Below are 23,041 nucleotides of genomic sequence, written 5' to 3'. Positions count from 1 at the left end.
AACATCGTTACTTTCGTCTTTCTTTTATTTATATTACCAGAAATATATGGAACGTAGGCTATCCTGAGCGAAAGTGAAGAAGAATTACGTGATCTGCTGAATGGAATGAACAGTCTAATGAGGACAGAGTATTGATTGAGAGTAAATCGAAGAAAGACGGAGGTAATGAAAAGTAGTAGAAATGAGAACAGCAAGAAACTTAACATCAGGATTGATGGTCACGAAGTAGATGAAGTTAAGGAATTCTGCTGCCTAGGCAGTAAAATAACCAATGACGGACAGAGGAAGGAGGTAATCAAAAACCGACTAACACTGGCAAAAAGGGCATTCTTGGCCAAGAGAAGTCTACTAGTATCAAACATAGGCCTTAATTTGAGGAAGAAATTTTTGAGAACGTACATTTGGAGCACAGAATTATATGTTAATGAAACATGGGAAAGCCGGAACAGAAGAGAATCGAAACATTTGAGATGAGGTGCTATAGGCGAATGATGAAAATTGTGTGGACTGATAAGTTAAGGAACGAGAATCGGCGAGGAAAGGGATATGTGGAAAACACTGACAAGGAGAAGGGACAGGATCAGATGACATCTGTTAAGACATCAGGGCATGACTTCCATGGTACTAGACTGAGCTGGGGCTATAAATACAAAATCAAATAGGGATAATGCAGGAGTAGGTTTAATAATGAATAAAAAAAAATAGGAATGCGGATAAGCTACTACAAACAGCATAGTGAACGTATTATAGTGGCCAAGATAGACACGAAGCCCACGCCTACCACAGTAGTACAAGTTTATATGTCAAGTAGCCCTGCAGATGACGCAGAAATTGAAGAAACGTATGATGAGATAAAAGAAATTATTCAGGTAGTGAAGGGAGACGAAAATTTAATAGTGATGGGTGACAGGAATTCGAGAGTAGGAAAAGGGAGAGAAGGAAACGTAGTAGGTGAATATGGATTGGGGCTAAGAAATGAAAGAGGAAGCCGTCTGGTAGAATTTTGCACAGAGCATAACTTAATTATAGCTAACACTTGGTTCAAGAATCTTAAAAGAAGGTTGTATAGATGAAAGAATACTGGAGATACTAAAAGGTATCAGATGGATTATTTAATGGTAAGACAGATATTTAGGAACCAGGTTTTAAATTGTAGGACATTTCCAGGGGCAGACGTGGACTCTGACCACAACCTATTGGTTATGAACTGTAGATTAAAACTGAAGAAATTGCAAAAAGGTGGGAATTTAAGGAGATGAGACCTGGAAAAACTGACTAAAGCAGATGTTGTACAGAGTTTCAGGGGACATTTGACAGGAATGGGGGAAAGAAATACAATAAAAGACGAACGGTTAGCTCTGAGGGATGAAGTAGTGAAGGCAGCAGAGGATCAAGTAGGTAAAAAGACGAGGGTTAGTAGAAATCGTCGGGTAACAGAAGAAATATTGAATTTAATTGATGAAAGGAGAAAATATAAAAATGCAGTAAATGAAGCAGGCAAAAAGGAATACAAACGTCTCAAAAATGAGATCGACAGGAAGTGCAAATAGGCTAAGCAGGAATGGCTAGGGGACAAATATAAGGATATATAGGCTTATCTCACTAGGGGTAAGATAGATACTGCCTACAGGAAAATTAAAGAAACCTTTGGAGAAAGGAGAACCACTTGCACGAAAATCAAGAGCTTTGATGGAAACCCAGTTCTAAGCAAAGAAGGGAAAGCAGAAAGGTGGAAGGAGTATATAGAGGGTCTATACAAGGGCGATGTACTTGAGGACAATATTATGGAAATGGAAGAGGATGTAGATGAAGATGAAATAGGAGATACGATACTGCCTGAAGAGTTTGACAGAGCACTGAAAGACCTGAGTCGAAACAAGGCCTCGGGAGTAGACAACATTCCATTAGAACTACTGACGGCCTTGGGAGAGCCAGTCCTGACAAAACTGTACCATCTGGTGAGCAAGATGTACGAGACAGGCGAAATACCCTCAGACTTCAAGAAGAATATAATAATTCCAATCCCAAAGAAAGCAGGTGTTGACAGATGTGAAAATTACCGAACTATCAGTTTAATAAGTCACAGCTGCAAAATACTAACACGAATTATTTACAGACGAATGGAAAAACTGGTAGAAGCCGACCTCGGGGAACATCAGTTTGGATTCCGTAGAAATGTTGGAACACGTGAAGCAATACTGATCTTACGACTTACCTTAGAAGAAAGTTTAAGGAAAGGCTTTTGACAATGTTGACTGGAATACTCTCCTGTAAATTCTGAAGGTGGCAGGGGTAAAATACAGGGAGTGAAAGGCTATTTACAATTTGCACAGAAACCAGATGGCAGTTATAAGAGTCGAGGGGCATGAAAGGGAAGCAGTGATTGGGAAGGGAGTGAGACAGGGTTGTAGCCTCTCCCTGATGTTATTCAATCTGTATATTGAGCAAGCAGTAAAGGAAACAAAAGAAAAATTTCTAGTAGGTATTAAAATCCAGGGAGAAGAAATAAAAACTTTGAGGTTCGCCGATGACATTGTAATTCTGTCAGAGACAGCAAAGGACTTGGAAGAGCAGTTGAACGGAATGGACAGTGTCTTGAAAGGAGGGTATAAGATCAACATCAACAAAAGCAAAACGAGGATAATGGAATGTAGTCGAATTAAGTCGGGTGATGCTGAGGGAATTAGATTAGGAAATGGGACACTTAAAGTAGTAAAGGAGTTTTGCTATTTGGGGAGCAAAATAACTGATGATGGTCGAAGTAGAGAGGATATAAAATGTAGACTGGCATTGACAAGGAAAGCGTTTCTGAAGAAGAGAAATTTGTTAACATCGAGTATAGATTTAAGTGTCAGGAAGTCGTTTCGGAAAGTATTTGTATGGAGTGTAGCCCTGTATGGAAGTGAAACATGGACAATAAATAGTTTGGACAAGAAGAGAATAGAAGCTTTCGAAATGTGTGCTACGGAAGAATGTTGAAGATTAGGTGGATAGATCACGTAGCTAATGAGGAGGTATTGAACAGGATTGGGGAGAAGAGACGTTTGTGGCACAACTTGACTAGAAGAAGGGATCGGTTGGTAGGACATGTCCTGAGGCATCAAGGGATCACAAATTTAGCATTGGAGGGCAGCGTGGAGGGTAAAAATCGTAGAGGGAAACCAAGAGATGAATACACTAAGCAGATTCAGAAGGATGTAGGTTGCAGTAAGTACTGGGAGATGAAGGAGCTTGCACAGGAGATATTAGCATGGAGCGCTGCATCAAACCAGTCTCAGGACTGAAGACAACATCAACAACAACAGACTGAGCTGTAGGGGGTAAAAACTGTGGAGGGAGACAGAGAGCGGAATACATCCAGCAAATAATTGAGGACGTTGGTCACAAGTGCATCTCTGAGATGAAGAGGTTGGAACAGGAGAGGAATTTGTGGCGGGAGGCATCAGACCCGTCAGAAGGCCGATGACTCTTTGAACTTCTATTTTCCGTATTTAATGTTTGTAGTTGGTTTCAATAAACGTTGTAGTTTACTTGTCTGCATCCTTACTTATCGGCATATCGCAAATTTTACTTTGAGACAGCCACAGAAAAATTGAAAAAAAAAATTCTGTGTTGGAAATAAGTATGCAAGAATGAACTACGTACAGAATAATAAAGAGCAGGTCTGCATTGTAAAATAAAAGTGTAGTAATTAGTTTACCGGCGACGTCTATTGTATTTGACTTGTGGGGGGGAAATTTTCTAACCTAGATCTTTAACACAGCGCTGTAAGGAAGTGAATAATCAACACTCATAAAACAGGTAAAAAAAAAAGAAAAAACCGGCAATTGATATACGATGTAAATATGAACTGAAGAGATGAAGTGTGGAATGTATAACGATCATATACGGAAAATGAAGGACGAAATGAAGAAGTGTCTGTTGATCTCTCGGCAGAAGTAGGAATAGCCTGATGAAATAAGAGCTAAATTACACTGCTCCTGTTAATGTGAAAATGGAAGTGTAGTAAAGGGAGAATGTATGGCTGAGTAAAAGGACGATTATGTAGGTCATCTAACTAAAAGCAATGGGTACAACAAGTTTGCAGAGACAAAATCCCCAAGCACACACACAACTGGAGTTAGTGGGCATTACTGACTATCTCAGTTTCTTGATAAAAATTTAAAAATTCCTCTTGTAGTAAAGAGAACACCTCAATGTCCCGCATGAAATCTGTCGTGATACGAATACCTTTCATAGTGTTGTGCAACTCGAAGCAATATATCTTGTACAAGTGAGTAGTTTAACTTTTTTCTTTTTTGCGAATCGCTTCAAATGCTTGTGTTAGTCTCTGAAATACGACTATCAAGTTTTGACACTAAGTTTTAATTACAGCCTCAGCAGAAAACCTCCACATACGGGGAAAGGCTGCATCTTCTCACTGTAACTGTGACAATGAACATTACACATCAGTAACTTCCACATGAGCACCATTGGTAGCACGTAGCACATCTAGGCGATATTCAATTTCCGTCCACACGTTAGCCAACGACTGTGGTTATCCGTTGCCGCAGGGTTTCAAAATCTGGTACACATGTTCGGTAGACCTCGTCCTTGACATAACCCCATAAAAAGAAGTCTAATGGGGTTATTTCAGGAGAGCGTGGAGGCCAAACCGTTGACCCATCACGACCAATCCATCACCCAGGAAAGGCCATATCGAGATAGACACGGACGTCCAAACCTCAATGAGGCGGTGCACCGTGTTGCTGAAACAAGACATCGGGGTGATACTGAAGCAGCTGAGGAACAGCATACAGTTGCAACATGTCCAGATACACTGCAGATGTGATGGTAGCCTCAGCGAAGAGGAATGGCCCGATAATTCGATCGTGCAATAGCGCGCACCAAACATTCACCTTTGGACTGCCTCTGGTGCACTCCATGACCTCGCCAGGGGGATGTGAACCCCAAATGCGCACATTATGGCGTGAACACTGACAAAAAAGGTCGCTTCGTCGGAAAAGGCAATTCGTCTGAGATAACCATCATCGTCCTCAATACCTGATAGCATTTCGATTGCAAAGTCGTATCGACGTGTACTGTCATTGGGCAACAAGGCCGGAACGATTTGCACTTTGTATGCACGAAACAATAAACGTTTGTGTAAAATGTCACGGAGAGAGCTTTTTGGCATCTGTAATTCACGTGAGTTCCTGCGCACCGATGTCTTCGGACTTCGCAGAAAAGACTGCCTTACAGCTTCCACCCTGCCTGCTGAGGTTCTTGGTCAGCCAGACCTCGGAAGGTCAGCAAACCGATCCTGTGTTCTCGAAGAAGGTCAGCAAACCGATCCTGTGTTCTCGAACCTCTCATACCAGGCTTTAATGCTCTTGACATCAGGTGGATTCCTTCCAAATGTTATCTGGAAGTGTCTCTGCACTGTGATTGGTGATCGTGTCTCATGGTACCACAGGACACACTGTGCCTTCTCCTGATTGGTTAACATGACTTCTTGGGCACTGCACCTCATCCACTACTTACGAACTGCGAACCTAAAACAGAAAAAAAACTTTGACAGTTGTAAACAATTTGACACAAGTTTCATATTTGTATCTTACTGCCGACCGGGGTGGCCGAGCGGTTCTAGGCGCTACAGTCTGGAACCGCGCGACCGTTACGGTCGCAGGTTCGGATCTTGCCTCGGGCATGGATGTGTGTGATGTCCTTAGGTTAGTTAGATTTAAGTAGTTCTAAGTTCTAGGGGACTGACGACCTCAGAAGTTAAGTCCCATAGTGCTCAGAGCCATTTTTTTTGTATCTTACTTCTAGCCTGAGTTATCAATTTATGTAATCAGGGAAAGACTTTTCGGACACCCTGTATGTAAATTCTAGTTGATAATTGGATAATCTCGTAGCCGACGTTACGTGATGGACTGTGGTGCTCTCCATATTGCCCACATATTCGGTGCTCCCTCGAGTTCTGATTGCAGTTCGCCGCTTGACCCCTTGAAGACGTCTCCCGCTGTCGGAGAGGAAACTTTAGGAGATAGTTTTATGCGTCGACCGCAGCTTGTTAGCCAGAAAGTTTCAAGTTAAGAAAATGCAGTTTAGTTTGCATTGCCATAAACTAAATAAATAGTACAGTTCACAGACTAAATATGTGTTCTAAACATTGTTCTCAATAGTGGTTGAAGAGACCGGTGACTTCACTTTCATTATTTTCTCGCATATGATGACTGACATTTCTTAATTTGAGATGACCGGCTCAGCTTTAAATATAGTGGGTGAGTCATTTTGGAATTCGTTTTGATCATCTGATGACTTTACAAGGCTGTAAATTGCAGCGTCATCAGTCATCCGCCAACGATCTAAGAGGGCTGCTCAGATTGTCTCCTAAATCGTTTATGCGGATCAGGAACAACAGAGAGTCTGCAACACTTCCTTGGGGAACGTCGGATATCATTTCCGTTTTACTTGGTGATTTTCCGTCGATCAGTGCTGTGCTGTTCTGTGACCGTTGTGACAGGAAATCACGAATCCAGTCGTACAACTGAAGCAGCAATCTATAGGTGAGCAATTTGATTAGAGGACTCTTGTGATGAGGAACAGTCAAAAGCCTTCACAATACAGAATCAATTTGAGATGCCCTGTCGGTAGCACTCGATGCTTCGTGCAAATAAAGAGCTAATCGTGTTTTTCAAGATTGATATTTTCTGAATTCGTGCTTTGTATCAATAGACCGTTACCTTTGAGGTAATTCATAATGTTTGAATAAGCATATATTCAAAAATCATGCTGTAAATCGACGTTAGTGATATGGGGTATTTAATTCAGAAGATTACTCCTACTTCCTTTCTTGAGTACTGGTGTGACCTGTACAATTTCCAGTCTTTTGGTATGGATCGAGTGAGCAGTTGTATGTGGCTGCTAAGTATGGGGCTGCTATAGTCAGAAGAGAACCTTATTGATGGGTCATCTACACCGGAAGTCGTGACGTTATCAAATGCTTTAAGCTGCTTCGCTACGCCAATGACATTTACTTCTAAGTTTCTCATGTTGACAGTTATTCTCCATCCGATTTGTGGAACTTCGTCTTCGTGAAAAAATTTCGAAAAACTATGTTTAATACCTCCACTTAAAAGATGCTGTCATCGGTGATATTTTGTTATCGCGTAGTGAAGGTACAGTTCGTGTCTGGACACTAGTATACTTTACATATGACCAGAATCTCTGTGGATTTTCTGTCAGATTTCAAGACTAGCTATTAAAAGCATCTTGAATTACCAAATAAACCAAAGAAATAACAATGAATCCAAAACATTCTGGATTTATCACAGAAGAGCTGGGTTTTAAGTAAAAATTGTGCAGACGTCAATTTACGCATCAAAAGGTACGGGAAGAGGTTTCCAATTTTCTGAAGAGCGCTTTTCAAATTTTCAAGAAAATATTTTCGCCCATAAAGTGATGCTTATAAATTTCAAACGTGGTTCAAATGGCTCTGAGCACTATGGGTCTTAAAATCTGAGGTCATCAGTCCCCTAGAACTTAGAACTACTTAAACCTAATTAACCTAAGGACATCACACTCATCCATGCCCCAAGCAAGATTCGAACCTGCGGCTGTAGCGGTCGGTCCGCATCTCGTGGTCGTGCGGTAGCGTTCTCGCTTCCCACGCCCGGGTTCCCGGGTTCGATTCCCGGCGGAGTCAGGGATTTTCTCTGCCTCGTGATGACTGGGTGTTATCTGATGTCCTTAGGTTAGTTAGGTTTAAGTAGTTCTAAGCTCTAGGGGGACTGATGTAGCGGTCGTACGGTTCCGGACTGAAGCGCCTAGAACCGCTCGGTCACAGCGGTCGGCTGCTTATAAATATCACATATGTTAAATCACGCGATAAGAAATCTGGAACACTTTTAACGGCTAGAGAACGCGAATTTGGATTAGAGCATGCATTTAATTGTAGGCATCAAAATTTCTTTCCTCGAATCAACCATCTGTAACGGCCCCTAAGTCAGGGATCACTTGACTAGTGAGTATGATTTGAAGCCATACTCTTTTTTTTTTTTTTTTCGCAGAAACTATGTTTCTATTAAAGCAACCGTTTATGTCGCTTCATCTGACCCGATATATTTTATTTAATCCTGTACGCCTATTGCAACTGTGCGGCCATTTTAAAGTGCGCATATATAAATGTTTGTACATAGAGTATTAAAAGATCGTACGTACACTACTGGCCATTAAAATTGCTACACCACGAAGATGACGTACTACAGACGTGAAATTTAACCGACAGGAAGAAGATGCTGTGATATGCAAATGATTAGCTTTCAGAGCATTCACACAAGGTTGGCGCCGGTGACGACACCTACAACGTGCTGACATGAGGAAAGTTTCCAACCGATTTCTCATACACAAACAGCAGTTCACCGGCGTTGCCTGGTCAAACGTTGTTGTGATGCCTCGTGTAAGGAGGAGAAATGCGTACCATCACGTCTCCGACTGTAATAAAGGTCGGATTGTTGCCTATCGCGATTGCAGTTTACCGTATCGCGACACTGCTGCTCTCGTTAGTCGAGATCCAATGACTAGTAGCAGAATATGGAATCGGTGGGTTCAGGAGCGTAAAACGGAACACCGTGCTGGATCCCAACGGCCTCGTATCACTAGCAGTCGAGATGGCAGGCAACTTATCCGCATGGCTGTAACGGATCGTGCAGCCACGTCTCGATCCCTGAGTCAAAAGATGGGGACGTTTGCGAGACAATAATCATCTGCACGAACAGACGTTTGCAGCAGCATGGGTTATCAGTTCGGAGACCATGGCTGCGGTTACCCTTGACGCTGCATGACAGACAGGAGCACCTGCGATGAAGTACTCAACGACGAACCTGGGTGCACGAATAACAAAACTTCATTTTTTTCGGATGAATGCAGGTTCTGTTTACAGCATCATGATGGTCGCATCCGTGTTTGGCTTCATCGCGGTGAACGCACATTGGAAGCGTGTATTCGTTATCACCATTCCGGCCTATCACCCGGCGGGATGGTACGGGGTGCCATTGGTTACACGTCTCGGTCACCTCTTGTTCGCATTGACGGCACTTTGAACAGTGGACGATACATTTCAGATGTGTTAGGACCCGTGGCTCTACCCTTCATTTGATCCCTGCGAAACCCTACATTTCAGCAGGACAATGCACGACCGCATGTTACAGGTCCTGTACGGACCTTTCTGGATGTTCGACTGCTGCCCTGGCCAGCACATTCTCCAGATCTCTCACCAATTAAAAACGTCTAGTGAATGGTGGCCGAGCAACTGGCTCGTCACAATACGCCAGTCACTACTCTTGATGAACTGTGATATCGTGATGAAGCTGCATGGGCAGCTGTACCTGTACACGCCATCCAAGCTCTGTTTGCCTCAATGCCCGTTATTACGGGTAGAGGTGGTTGTTCTGGGTACTGATTTCTCAGGATCTATGCACCCAAATTGCGTGAAAATGTAATCACATGCCGGCCGCGGTGGCCGTGCGGTTCTGGCGCTGCAGTCCGGAACCGCGGGACTGCTACGGTCGCAGTTTCGAATCCTGCCTCGGGCATGGGTGTGTGTGATGTCCTTAGGTTAATTAGGTTTAAGTAGTTCTAAGTTCTAGGGGACTTATGACCTAAGATGTTGAGTCCCATAGTGCTCAGAGCCATTTGAACCATTTGTAATCACATGTCAGTTCTAGTATAATATATTTGTCGAATGAATACCCGTTTATCATCTGCATTTCTTCTTGGTGTAGCAATTTTAATGGCCAGTAGTGTAATTAAGCTGTGCGCGGCACTTGTTCATGGCGTTTATTGCTTGTCAGCTTGTGTTTACTACGGCACTGCCGCCTCGTTTCTTGTTCGATTTACTGGCGTCACTAATTTGTTGCCTTGCCTGCCCTTGAGTGGCAGCAGCAGCGCTTATCGATAAGAGCACTGTCATGTTATCTATGGAGTGAGCGCTAGTATTTCTAGGTCGTCATGTGTCGGGAGTTGAGTCGAGACGGAGCCACGACGCGCCCGATCGTTGCCGACACACATAACTTGAGTGGGGACGACCTTGATTGGTCGTTCGATCAGTCGTCTCATCGGACGACTTGTATTTGGTCGCCGACCGATTCTGGGTTTTCGTGTGTGTCGACTTGTGATTCGTCTTTGTCGTTCCACAATCACTGGTTTTAGTATTGTTTGAGTTGTTTGTAGAAGTGTTTTCGTGGAACCGTGTGTAGTTTGTGTGGTTTTGACTGAGCAACTATTTTAATGCTGTCTGCGTGCTGCATGGAGTCGGTCGATTGGGACGGAGCAGCGAGGAAGTCTCCACGGCGCGAGGTCAGGCCGGGGCCATTGGCAGCGTGCATGCGCGGTCGGATTTGTGAGGCGCTAGCTGCGAGAGCTACAAAGCTCGTCGCCCACTGAACCTGGACACTGAAGTTGAGTGATCGATTAACTTGTTATGAAACCTCAACTGCTGTGGCATGTCTTTGTTCATTGCCGGTTGCTGCTTCCTGTGCCCTTCCTGCAGGCAGCATCATATAGTGTGCTGGAGTCGGCGAAATTTTGGAGCTGTCTTCCTATATGATGTTTAACTATTGAATCGGTTGTTACTCACTAGTCAAGTGCACCAGCGGTATTTTCGGCCTTGTGGCCGTTAACGTTCCAGTTGTCTGCCCTGATCGTTAGCGTAGTTTGCCGGCAGTGTGTTATTGCTTGCCATGTTGATGCTGTGCGGCACGGCGTGTAGTTCGACAGCCATGGTGTTGTTCGTATTTTGAGTGGTTATTGTGCCTTGACTGTATTTAGAAACGAATTTTCAAGACGTAGTGCTGCTGGTATCTTCGGCCTCGCCGATATTTTCCATTTTCGTGCCATTGGTGGGGCAGAAGGGAATTAATTATGTTGTTGGTTGGTCCTTCAGCTGTCCCTAGGTCGGGTTGCCATCTGATTGTTTAGTCTTACTCTTGGCTTCCTGTCTCACGTAAACTTATGTTAGAGTTACTTCCCTTGGAACACTTCTGACCACCATTGTACTGTTGTTTTTAGATTGTGATATTCTTTTAGTCTCAGTTACTGTGCGAGTCCTTCAGCCATATATTAATTTAGTTTGTTTCAATTTTAAAATAATGCCTTCAGCCAACTCAAATTAATTTTTCAAGATTGATTTGTTTAAAACTTATTTTTTGAAAAAGGAGATTTTGCTCTATTTGAAATCCTTATTATCCAGGCCTTAAGCCTTGAGTTGTTCAATGTTCAGTATGTGGTCTTCAGCCAAACTCTTACATGAAATATTTTAAGACAAGGCCTTCAGCTGCCTCAAATCAAAATTTGAGTATTCATTTGTTTAAAACATTTTAAAATTTTCTAGTTTACCCGAAATTCTTGTTTCCAGGCCTTAAGCCCTTAGTTCTTCTGTGTCCAGTGTCTGGCCTTCAGCCGAGAATTAACGTAATTTTTTTTAAAGTAAGGCCTTCAGCCGAATGTATTCCTTAAAGCCATTATAATAACTTGTGTTCGGGCTTTCAGCCGTATTGTTTTTAATCCTTTTAAGGGCATGTGCGATTAAGTGTTTTTAGGGAAATAAAGTTGGTGTGGCCGACCGTGGTGTCCGTGCGGTTCTAGGCGCTACAGTCCGGAACCGCGGGACTGCTACGGTCGCAGGTTCGAATCCTGCCTCAGGCATGGATGTGTGTGATGTCCTTAGGTTAGTTAGGTTTAAGTAGTTCTAAGTTCTAGGGGACTGATGACCTAAGATGTTAAGTCCCATAGTGCTCAGAGCCATTTGGACCAAAGTTGGTGTGTTTTGTCCAACTGATAGTAACTCATTTTGGCCCCTTTCCACAACCATAACCTGATCCGCTCTGTCCTGCGAAACCAGATTCCAGTGATCTTACAATAAATAACCAAACATGAGAATATAATCCAGGTCCGATTTTCTTGGAAGGTCTTCCAAGTTTTGGTTTTTGTTATGGCATTTGTTTACAGCTTTACATATGAAGAACTTATTTATAACATATTTACACGAGCCCCTTGAAAATGACTCAACAATCGTAATTGGTCATTCAATGGAATAAAGTGTATGGTTTCATAGAAATTAACAGTCATAGCGAAAAGAAAAAGAATTCTCTTAATAAGCTACATTCCTAGCTTTCTATTCTTAAGAAAATACTGTTCTTGATAAGTTGTTCTTCACCTACTGAATTTTGAACTTCTAGGGCAGTTTCCTTCTTAACGTGCGTGTGGATATACTATATCTGTTACTTTTTAATGTGGATCAAAGCTATACCTATGTTAAGATGTATAATTGGTATATGAAAGAAACTAGGTTCATTTCGGCGTTCTTGAAATGTTTATTGCTGGCCAAATTATAGGATAACTTCCCTAACGAGGTCACCAAGAATCCATCCTTGTCTGAATGAATTAATTCTCCGCATATGGGTATGTAAGTTAGACATTTTATAAACTAATGAAGACCTAGAACTGCATATAAATAACGTAACTGCAACAAAAACTTCACTGTGTCTGATTTTATATTGTTTGATAAGACTGCGTGTAGAAACACATTCTCCTGTCATTTATAGGAAAAACCGTCTGTAAAATCAAAACTGTGACTATTCTTCAAGCATTCGAATCTCTTAATCGAATGTATTTGTGTAAAATACTATATCTGTTTCTTTGTGGCAGTCGTATTCTCTGGATTTTTATTTATCACGGTGTAAGTGAGACGTAAACATTAGTAACTGCAGATGTGCTGAAATGTACTTATAGTGGACTTTGTACCCATAGTATGTTTTTGCTTTGTGTTTCTTTCTCATTTCGTACTGGTGCGTATCCCTCCTGTAGCGTATAGAACATTTTCGTGTGAGAAAAACACAGTTATTAATTAAATGTGAAGAAAATATAATTTCGTAGTGTAAAGCGTGATCTGGCTGTAGCAGGTTCTGTGCACTGTACTGTTTTTCTGCCTTTAATAACGCATTAAACGTAGTTCTTACTATTCAGTTCTTTGTGTGTTGCCAAATTAAATGTGGCTTTTTCCTGATTTATTATCAGTTTTGGTGAATTGTAATATTTATATTTTCACAGTTATTTTGTATGATAGCGTTTGATGTCTAGTCGACTGATTATTATTTTTTTGATAGAAAGCTGGGTTACGTCAGTAATAAGCCGGAGAAACGACCACAGTATGATGTCTTTAAATGTACATTAAATCTCTTCATTTCGCTCTCAGTAATCAGACCCTTGTGGTTCCAACAGCCATCTTGTTTTGAATTTGGTTTACCACAAACCTTGGAAAAAAGGAACATAATGATATAAGCAGAAGAGCTTTTCATTTTCCTATTACCATTTTCCGTCAGCGGTTACGGTCTGCACCAGTAATAAAGATAACAAACAAGATGGATATAGAGACAGACGTGAACTGTAATTTCTGTAATTTGGTATATGTTCGATAGGAAGTATTTTTCGGAACGACTGTCTCATGGAAATACGCTGTACGCAATTGTTCAAGTTACTTGACATTTTAGTATGTTATATTGGCCTTTGATTTATAACTCAGACTGCTCCCTTTGGAACGCAACCGCCCTTCGCCGCGCCGCTGAGTTTAGTTATCGCTTTCCAGAGATACGGATCATTCACACTAATTTGGAAGTTAATCATAGATGGGCGAGAGTGCTTTGTACTTCGCGATTCCCAAACCTGGTACCTCGCCGCGACGTAACTGTCCTATGCTCTAGCTTGGTAATGTCGCAGATGCTGTTTACAGAAGTTATGTCAGCCAGGCCTTGCTTTTCGCGCTCGAGCGGTCTTAATTGTCTGCCTCACGTTTAACTAAAAACCTTCCTCCGAGCAAGTTACCCATTGTTGCCGCCTTCGGACAGTAAAAAGGTTTGAGGAATGTGGTTACAGGCCGCTTTCTTAGCAAGTGCTACTCTGTGTCTGCTTGTTCTTCGTCATTAACACACATGTAACTCCTCGCGGGGATCAACAAAACGATAAAAAGCGGAAGTCTGGGTCTCTGTCTTGTATAAAAGGGGAAACTCAGGCAGTGGAGAAGTAGTCGATCGCTAGCACCACAACGATTCATACCACTACAGCAATGTCTCGTGCTCAGGTAAGAGACCGACCTACTGGGATTAGAGGCTGATTCCTTTGGATGTCGCGGGCATCCGAGGAAGCCTTGCTAGCCTGTCTAGATTTTATCAAGACAACGAGCTTGAGAACAGCTTTTAGAGATGCACAAGTCCCGCGGAAGTATATAATGTTTAATTATGCTTTATCATAAAGATAAGAAAAAAATCTTGTTTTGCACTTGAATATTTTATTCGTGGCCAACAAACATATTTCACCTATTCATGCTAGGCATCATGAGTGCCCTATAATATAAAGAAAATAATTTAACACGTTCACTACGGCGCCGAGAATAGTGTTTCTCGCTTTGGGGTGTGGCACCTATTCATGCTTTCCTTCATCTGGCGACACTGCTTTTCCTGTTTTAAACGCCATAGGCTACTATTTTAATATACTGAACTTTTATGTTGAAATTCATTTATTTGAAAACAACGACAGATCGCATAACATAATTCGACGGTAAACTAATCACAAATTATTTTGTTTAGAAGGCTCTATCACTGAAGGGTCACACAAAATTGTATTCACAGCCGTTCGTTGCTCATGGCTCAAAGGTAATGCATCATAGTTACGGTATGGCTGGTGCCATAGTCGGTAGAGTCGAGCGTGAGCCAACGGTGCCACAGGTCGCCTGTTGGAACGCTATTCCGCGAGCCAGCGATGTTACATGCTGGCGTGAGCATGTTATTTTGTTAGGGGTTTTGCAATGAGTCTTGGCGGTACATATAAATTATTTAACTATTTAGAAATACATGGTAGCGCCTTTTGTACACTGGTATTCATTTTTATGTCCTTTTGACGTATTAATGTGTTCTTCTGTAGGTACTAGATGCACATAGTTCTGACTTCCAGTTCATAGGTCACATTTAAATTCATTGCACATTGCGTGTTCTGTTGTATACTGAACATGGTCTCGTTCAGTAGTAAATGAACTACTACTCTAAATATACTGGGAAAACTGCAAGAAATTTTAATATCGGGTACAAAGAACATATAAGGCCACTGAAGAGCGAAAGTACCCACTCCATATATGCAGAACAAAAATGGCTCTGAGCACTATGTGACTTAACAGCTGTGGTCATCAGTCCCCTAGAACTTAGAACTGCTTAAACTTAACTAACCTAAGGACATCACACACATCCATGCCCGAGGCAGGATTCGAACCTGCGACCTTAGCAGTCGCACGGTTCCGGACTGCGCGCCTAGAACCGCGAGACCACCGCGGCCGGCTTATGCAGAACACCTAATAAAAGAAATACAGGGATAAAAACAGTCATGGAAATCTTATACCACAACAAAGGGAAAAAAAGAAAGGGAATGCTTGTTCTACAGGAAGACTATTTCATACAGGAGGCCACAAATAAAAAAATAAAACAAAATATGACGAAAAAGCGATAGCAGAGGGACTACGTTCTCACTAATTGTAACCTACCAAAAGCAAGCGTGTGCACACACACACACACACACACACACACACACACACACACACACACACACAGAGAACACAGTGCCTCCCCATCACCCTCCCCAACCGTAACCGAACGCTTCTCTCTACACCCACAACATCCCTCCTGCCAACAGTTCTGATGACATCTCAGACCATATACGACAGGACAGGTTGTGCGCAGTGAAATGTTTTTATTGTGACACTTGAACACAACTGTGAAAAAAAAGTTAGGCATCATTATCAGGATGAGCGTCATGAATAAGATCGAGGACACGTTGATCGTATAAAATGTGCTATCAGTTGGTCACCTTTCAAAACTAAGCGAAACTAACTAGGTAGACGAATAAGACAAATAACATTAACAATTTTGTGGGTAGTTGATTCACAGTTAGAGCTAGTGAGTGACACATGTAAGCACCAAGGATTATGTGTTGTGATACATTCTGATTCCTGAAAACAACTTTTGCCAAAACGCGCTAATGTATTTGTTTGATGAGAGCTGAAAACGCTGTGCCGACGGAACCCTGTCATAAAACACTCTGCAAATGGTGCAGCCATTTTGCAGCGTAACTTTTGCTTTTAAAACCAATGATCCCTGATTCTGTATTGTGCAGTAGCTGATGCTTGTACCGTGAGGTTGCTCTTGACCGCATTCTGTGCTCTTACGTCACATATTAAATCGGCAAATGAATGAAAATTACATCTTTGAGCACTTTTATGTTGCTTTTGCGTGCTATTTGATCCGCAATGTTGACGACTCCAGCTATGAATATTTATGAGTAACCATCGTTGAATTTAGAATTTGAAATCGAATTCCTGTCTTTGGTTTTGCGGACATAGGGATAACGGTTATCATTCAAAAATTTCACAGACGTGGCTTTAAAAACAGAAGTCTTACGTCATTGGTGTAATAGGTACCCGTGAAAGTAAGGGGCCAGCCACTGTTGCTATTTCATTTCGCCTCGTAATTTGTTGTAAACTATGAGTTTCGGCAAATATAGATCAGTCGGGATTAGGTCCTTTAAATAATAGCATTGTGACTGCCTACTCTATTATTTTAGCTAATCATGTTCGCAGTCACTATTTCATTTTCACAATTTAAAGGAAAATGGAGGAATAGTGTGGACCTAAGCAAAAATTAAAATTTTGGCACATGCATTATAAGTAACTTCAGCTGGTTGTAACATTCCTGTAGTTTCTCTACTTCTACTGTACTAAGTCAATCTAAACGTAAAAAAAAAAGACAGCTCAATGGAATTTAACTGAGAACATCACAGTCACCCAGTGGGATAATTATCCGCAGTGGTTGGGGATTTGTGCATCCGACAGGGGAAAATTGTATTAAATATACGTGAGTGAAAGTAACTGTCACTTAAACTATCTGCTAATTTCTGATAGGGAACACGTAGTATAGAATCGATATCATTTGCATATCTGAACAATTTTTAGAATGTTCATTTCTCGGTTAAGCAATCAACATAAAGACAGCCTTGAGGTGTCTTCTCCAATACACGCAGCATGATTTCAAACGGAGCATCCAGCACACCCGCGGCACAATTTTTGTCTTTTCGCACTTCTCCCAATTGGGCTCTTTCCTACGAGTAGTAAAGTACCAGTACAGTGATCATCGTAATTATTATCGTCACAAATACTGGAAACATTCGATACCTCTTATGACACTGGTGTTTCCCTCTTTCTTCTGATTTTCTGTTTCTTCTTTTCCGGCTGCCAAGCAATACACCCACGTACAGCTTTCCCGTTCTCGTTCCTCATTCGAATCTGTTGTTTCCTCTTCTCATTCTTTACTTTCCTGTTCATTTCAGCCTCTTCCAGCTTCATTTTCGTGAGAGGTACACATATATTCTCCTTCAGAGTGTCATTACCCCAGCTTGGTATTACATACTAACACGATCAGATTCTGTATATTAAAACTGTTACATTTAGTAAGCAAACCCATGCAACGATAAAATGAATTACAGTTATACTAACATTCAGATAAAGTAAAAGATCAGTAATAACTGTAAGCTTTCCTTCCCATTTTCCGTCTGCTGAAAATAACAAGAAACTGGTGTGTTCTATTTGCCACGCACGAACGTATTCCACAGCTCAGACAGTGCCTGTGTTCTTTTCCCGACTTGTCACTTACAGGAATTAGGAAATGGGTGGTAGTAGTTGAAAATCATCTGATTTACCACGAGGTTCAAGTACTGGATGGTACCATTAGCGTTACTGTTTACTAGATCTGGACAACCTGACTAGGGTGTGGGCCCGCATCTCGTGGTCGTGCGGTAGCGTTCTCGCTTCCCACGCCCGGGTTCCCGGGTTCGATTCCCGGCGGGGTCAAGGATTTTCTCTGCCTCGTGATGGCTGGGTGTTGTGTGCTGTCCTTAGGTTAGTTAGGTTTAAGTAGTTCTCAGTTCTAGGGGACTGATGACCGCAGCAGTTAAGTCCCATAGTGCTCAGAGCCATTTGAACCATTTGACTAGGGTGAAATTAGAGCTGTAAGCTATGAAACAAAACGAAATGTAGTTTCCACACTATGACTGCACGTGTTCGATGCCATACAAGGTTGTCATGATGTTACAAACTACCCGCGTTGACGAAGAGGGGTAAACGTATCAGTTTGAGTTAAGGACAAGGTTCAAAAAAAGTGGTTCAAATGGCTCTGAGCACTATGGGACTTAACATCTATGGTCATCAGTCCCCTAGAACTTAGAACTACTTAAACCGAACTAACCTAAGGACAGCACACAACAACCAGCCATCACGGACAAGGTTCAGAAACGACCGAGTCGAAAGCACTTACTTTCCGTGTCCGGAACTAGACTTCATACTTCCAAAAATCAGCAGCCAATATGGCCTTGTCATTTGCCTTCCGTAAGTCATTCATTGTGCAGGGCTGGTCTAAATATGGACAGATAAGCATGTGTTGAGGATCCTGGACAGAACCACACAGACAGAGAGTGTTCTCTTTTAGGAAATCCCATTTCTGCAGGTTTGTCTTGCACTTTGGCACTTCTACCCTCATACGGTTTAGGGCTCTCCAGACTGTGTTTGGTAGGTCTCCACCAGGAGCTCGTTCTTCTTTTACATTTTTATGGGGGTTTCTCAGGTCAGTTTCCCACTTTTTGAAACGATTCTCTGCAGCCGACCCTTCCAGGGCTCGGGTACGTGACAGGAAACTCTTCCTCAAACAAAGCCGTTGCCCAACAGGCTGGTGTCCATTTAAAGGGTGACTCATGTCCTTTTCTTGCTCGGTTTTTTCGGCTTCAGCAGCGATGTCACGTCGTATGTTGGGCGGTGCGATCCCCATGATTAAGAACATCTTGTGCACTGGGGTTGGCCTCAAGCATCCGGTAACAATCCGTGCCATTTCATTCACTTCGACATCTACTTTTGTCGCTTGTGTTGATGCAGACCATACTGGAGCGGCGTATTCCGCGGCTGACACACTGAGCGCAAGGGCTGAAGTTCTCAGGACTTTTGGGTTTGCGCCCCAGGATCGGCTGGTTAGTTTCCTGATGATGTTGTTTCTAGTTGAGACTTTTTCCCTTGTGGCATCACAATGATGTTTATAGATCAGTGTGTGATCCAACGTGACACCAATATATTTGGGCGTTTTAAAATGCTCGAGACGTACACCTCTCCATATTACATTTAATTCACGATTTGCCTCCCTGTTCTTTAAATGGAATGCACTTTCTCGGACTTCTGAGAAAGTCGAAAGTTATAAGCGACAATGGAAGACATGTACCGCCATTGTTGTTGTTAAGGTAGCTTTCAGCGATGGTAGTATGGACTAGAAAACAAGAAAAGAAATGACTAGTAAACACGGACTCTAAAATGCATGACTTAAGAGCTATGGGTACTTCTTCAGTAACAGAGATGTATTTCACAGTAGGGAAGATGAACAAGTGCTCATAGTTCCTAAGGTATGCGCTTTACTGCCCTTGTTTACTGGACGTATTTTTCTTGTTTTGATCCATATTACCACCTCTGAAAGTCGCCTACCTTACGATCTTAACAGCAACAGTACCAGTACATATATTCCACTGTCAGAGGTATCAGAAAGATTTTCGCACATAATTTTCGACTCGCTCGTCTTCGGGCCAAGGTCCCTCGCCTGAGACTGATACACTTACCATTCTCCATCGTCCCTGAAATATTGTAACTTTCACCCAGTATATGAGAAAACCTGAGTTTTGCAGCGAAAGAAACACTTTGAAAGAAATGGGGCCAGCTAGCTCGGTGAGTACGTGAGGAAGCCCCTACTTGTTGCCCGTGTGCTGTACATGGCTGTATCTCGTCGCAGGTACCCGTGACCCTGCTGCTTGCGATGGCCGCCGTCAGCTGCCAGCAGGCGCTGTGCTGGAGGGGCCGCTCCTACGCGCACCAGACCGCGCCTGTGGTGGGGCCCGCACATCAAGTCAGCGTCGGGGCTCACTCCTACGACTACGTGGTGAGCGACATTGCTTAGTTTTCATTTCATTTTTTAACCCATCTGCCTCTTGACTGGTTAAATGCTGCTCGGCATCTTTTTCTCTCTTGTGCTAATTTTTTCCCGTCCTACGTAACTACTACGTCAAACGTACTTTACAATCTGCGTGGCTTATACCTACTGTTTTTCCCTTCTACCGCTCTCTCCAACATAAAATTAACACTTACTCGGTGCTGTAATAGATCTTCCACTAATTTATTATTTTGTTTTATTTACACGTCTAGTTCTGTGGGACCAAACTGAGAAATCAATGTCCGTATCCCTGGAACAAGTTAGTACATCAGAAAAGTTAATCATCAATAAAAGCTACACCAATCATTTACGGATAAGCTGTTGAGTGTACAGCGGAATCAACAATTTAACACAGAAACTTGCTTGAGCTTCTCCAAAAATCTTCCCGACAGATCATAAGGATTGAGCCATGAGTAGATTCTTTACTTTGGACATGAAAATGCGAGGGTCACTGCTAAGGTTTTTGAATTCTTGCGGTAGCTTATTGAAAATGAATGCAGCAGTGTACTGTACACATTTCTGCACAAGAGTCAAGGAAGTGTGATCCAAACGCAAATAGGATGTCTGCCTCGTATTAGCTGAATGAAAGCTGATAATTCTTGGTAATAAGGAAAATTTATATTAAGAGGCCAGTGTCAGACTTTCCAGACTCCTCAACAAGTGTCATCAAGAGGGTCTTGAAGTTTTACCACACGTTGCTTAAACCGCCCATTTCTGTGCCAAAATTACCCTATGTGAATGAGGTTACCCCAGAATACAATGCTGTATGTCTTAAGCGAATGAACATAAGCAAAGAAGACTAATTGTCGTGTCGCATTACCACGAAATGGAAATACTGTTGTAATGGTAAATATAACGGGATTCAGTTTTGAAACAAGATATTGAATATAAGCTTTTCATCACATCTTATTATCTATATATGTATTTGTTTTAGTCAGACTCACTAGTTATATATCCACTCTGTGTAAACAAAATAGTTTTAGGTGAGTTAGATTAGATTGGATTAGATTAATTATTCATTCTGTAGACCCAGAAAAGAGGGGATTCTTCTGGGTGTGGAACTTGTCAGAGAAACACATTACAAAAATGTAATTACAAAAATTTGAGTTTCATTAATTTTAATGATCCTCAGCCTATAAACAGTAAAATTATGTACATGAATTGAAATTAAACTTCTAATATTTACAGGTTTAAAACTTACATCTGCTTTCATTAAATTCATCATTCACATAGTAGCTAGTTACTTGGCTATTACAACCAAGTATTGTCAAAAATTAAAGTAAATTATTCATTTCAGTGGTCCTCAGTTTAGAACAGTCAAATTATGCACAAGATTTAAAATTAAACGTCCACTATTTACAGACTTAAGACTTACATCTGCTTTCCATACATCCATCATTCACACAGTTGGTAGTTACTTGCGTGTTACAACCAAGTATTGTCAAAAACTAAGGTATAATAAATTTTCCTTAAAATGGTCTACTGCACTTGTTGAGAAACTCATGGATGGAATAGGAGTTGGCCACCAAAACATTCTTTTACATTAAGTTTAAATTGTGCCTTGTCTGAAACTAAACTCTTGATGGTTGCTGGTAACTTATTGAAAATATGCGTTGCTGAATACTGGACTCCTTTCTGGGCAAGAGTAAGTGGTTTTAAATCTTTATGCATATTGTTCTTATTCCTAGAATTGATACTGTGTACTAAGCAGTTAGGTAGAAAAAGAGATTTATTATTTACAACAAACTTCATTAAGGAATAAATATACTGAGAAGCTGTGGTTAGTATGCCCAATTCTTTGAATAGGTTTCGACATGATGTTCTTGGATTTACACTAACCCCATCTTATAGTCCACTAACAGAAGTCCGGATATTTTTGATCGTGTAGTGTACTTGTGTGTCACTCAACTCTATTCTTAAAGTTCCAACGAGTGTGGTCTTTGTTTCACGTGTAGCTACAGCTCGCCAGACACCCCACTGAATGTTCTCTGGCTCACATCAAGCTACGAATACGAGTTTATACAACAGGGTAAAAGTGATAACATTACGGATTTTTGTTGTTCTGACGAGTCAACAGAGGAAACGAAGTGAGACAGAACTAAGCATGATCATAAATGCATAAATGCTCCCTAGACTTCGTAGGAATTATACGTGCCCTTAGATCCACTGTTAAGATGTTGCTGTGAAGGTTAAACGTTAGGGAAGTTCGAAATCTGAGGTTTCTGATGTACGAATAAATTAAGTGGTGCCACCGAAGTTCGTAATAACCTCTCGTGAAACGTCCCTGTCCGCTACTCCAGATAACTTTTGTTCGTTTTCCGAAAGCACGTAAGGTAACGTATAGAACGATGAATCAAGGTGCTTTATGATTCGGTTTGCTTGGTAACGCCATTGCAGAGAAGCTGCCCATCACAGAATGAATGCGTAACACGGTTTGCAATAACACTAAAAGCGCCATCACTGTGTTGTGGAATAGCGTATGAAGATTTTAGGAAGAGATGAATCGTTGTATTTTGATGTGCCCTGAGGTATTTGTGGTCCTGGCGTATAGCTCGCGCACACCAATACTCACGGTTCGGTAGCAAAATGAAAGCACGTTTTTTATGAAAATGATTAGGACTATAGGAAAATTCTCACCCGGTGGCAACAGTCTGGGATCGGACCTCGATAATTCTGCATGCAAAGTAAGGATCATTCCATTGTAGTTCGAGGAACATCGAGTGCATTTGCTGGACTAATCTAGTCTAGTCCCGAGTGAGTAACGTCAAACAGCTTTATGGTGAACTAAAACGTCGGTTGCGTACCAGATCAACTTACACCTACCTCTCGTGAACAACGATAAATACGGACGTGCATGTTCATTGTAACACGACTTAAACGTAAGTCTCATTTGACGACTAAACGGTGTAGAATAGCATAAGGATGATGTTCGTATTATTAGGATCGTA

The 23,041-nt window shown here is 41.8% G+C and overlaps 1 protein-coding gene across 1 annotated transcript in view; it reads left to right on the top strand.

Moving 5' to 3' along the window:
- Positions 1-23,041, top strand: part of LOC126101297 (uncharacterized) — a 557,599-nt gene that overhangs the window by 437,408 nt on the left and 97,150 nt on the right. The gene's annotated exons all lie outside the window — the stretch shown is intronic.

The sequence above is a fragment of the Schistocerca cancellata genome, chromosome 9 (assembly GCF_023864275.1).
Source record: "Schistocerca cancellata isolate TAMUIC-IGC-003103 chromosome 9, iqSchCanc2.1, whole genome shotgun sequence".
Taxonomy (NCBI): Eukaryota; Metazoa; Arthropoda; class Insecta; order Orthoptera; family Acrididae; genus Schistocerca; species Schistocerca cancellata.
The sequence above is the reverse complement of the archived record's forward strand: the minus strand, read 5'-3'. Positions and strand labels throughout refer to the sequence as shown.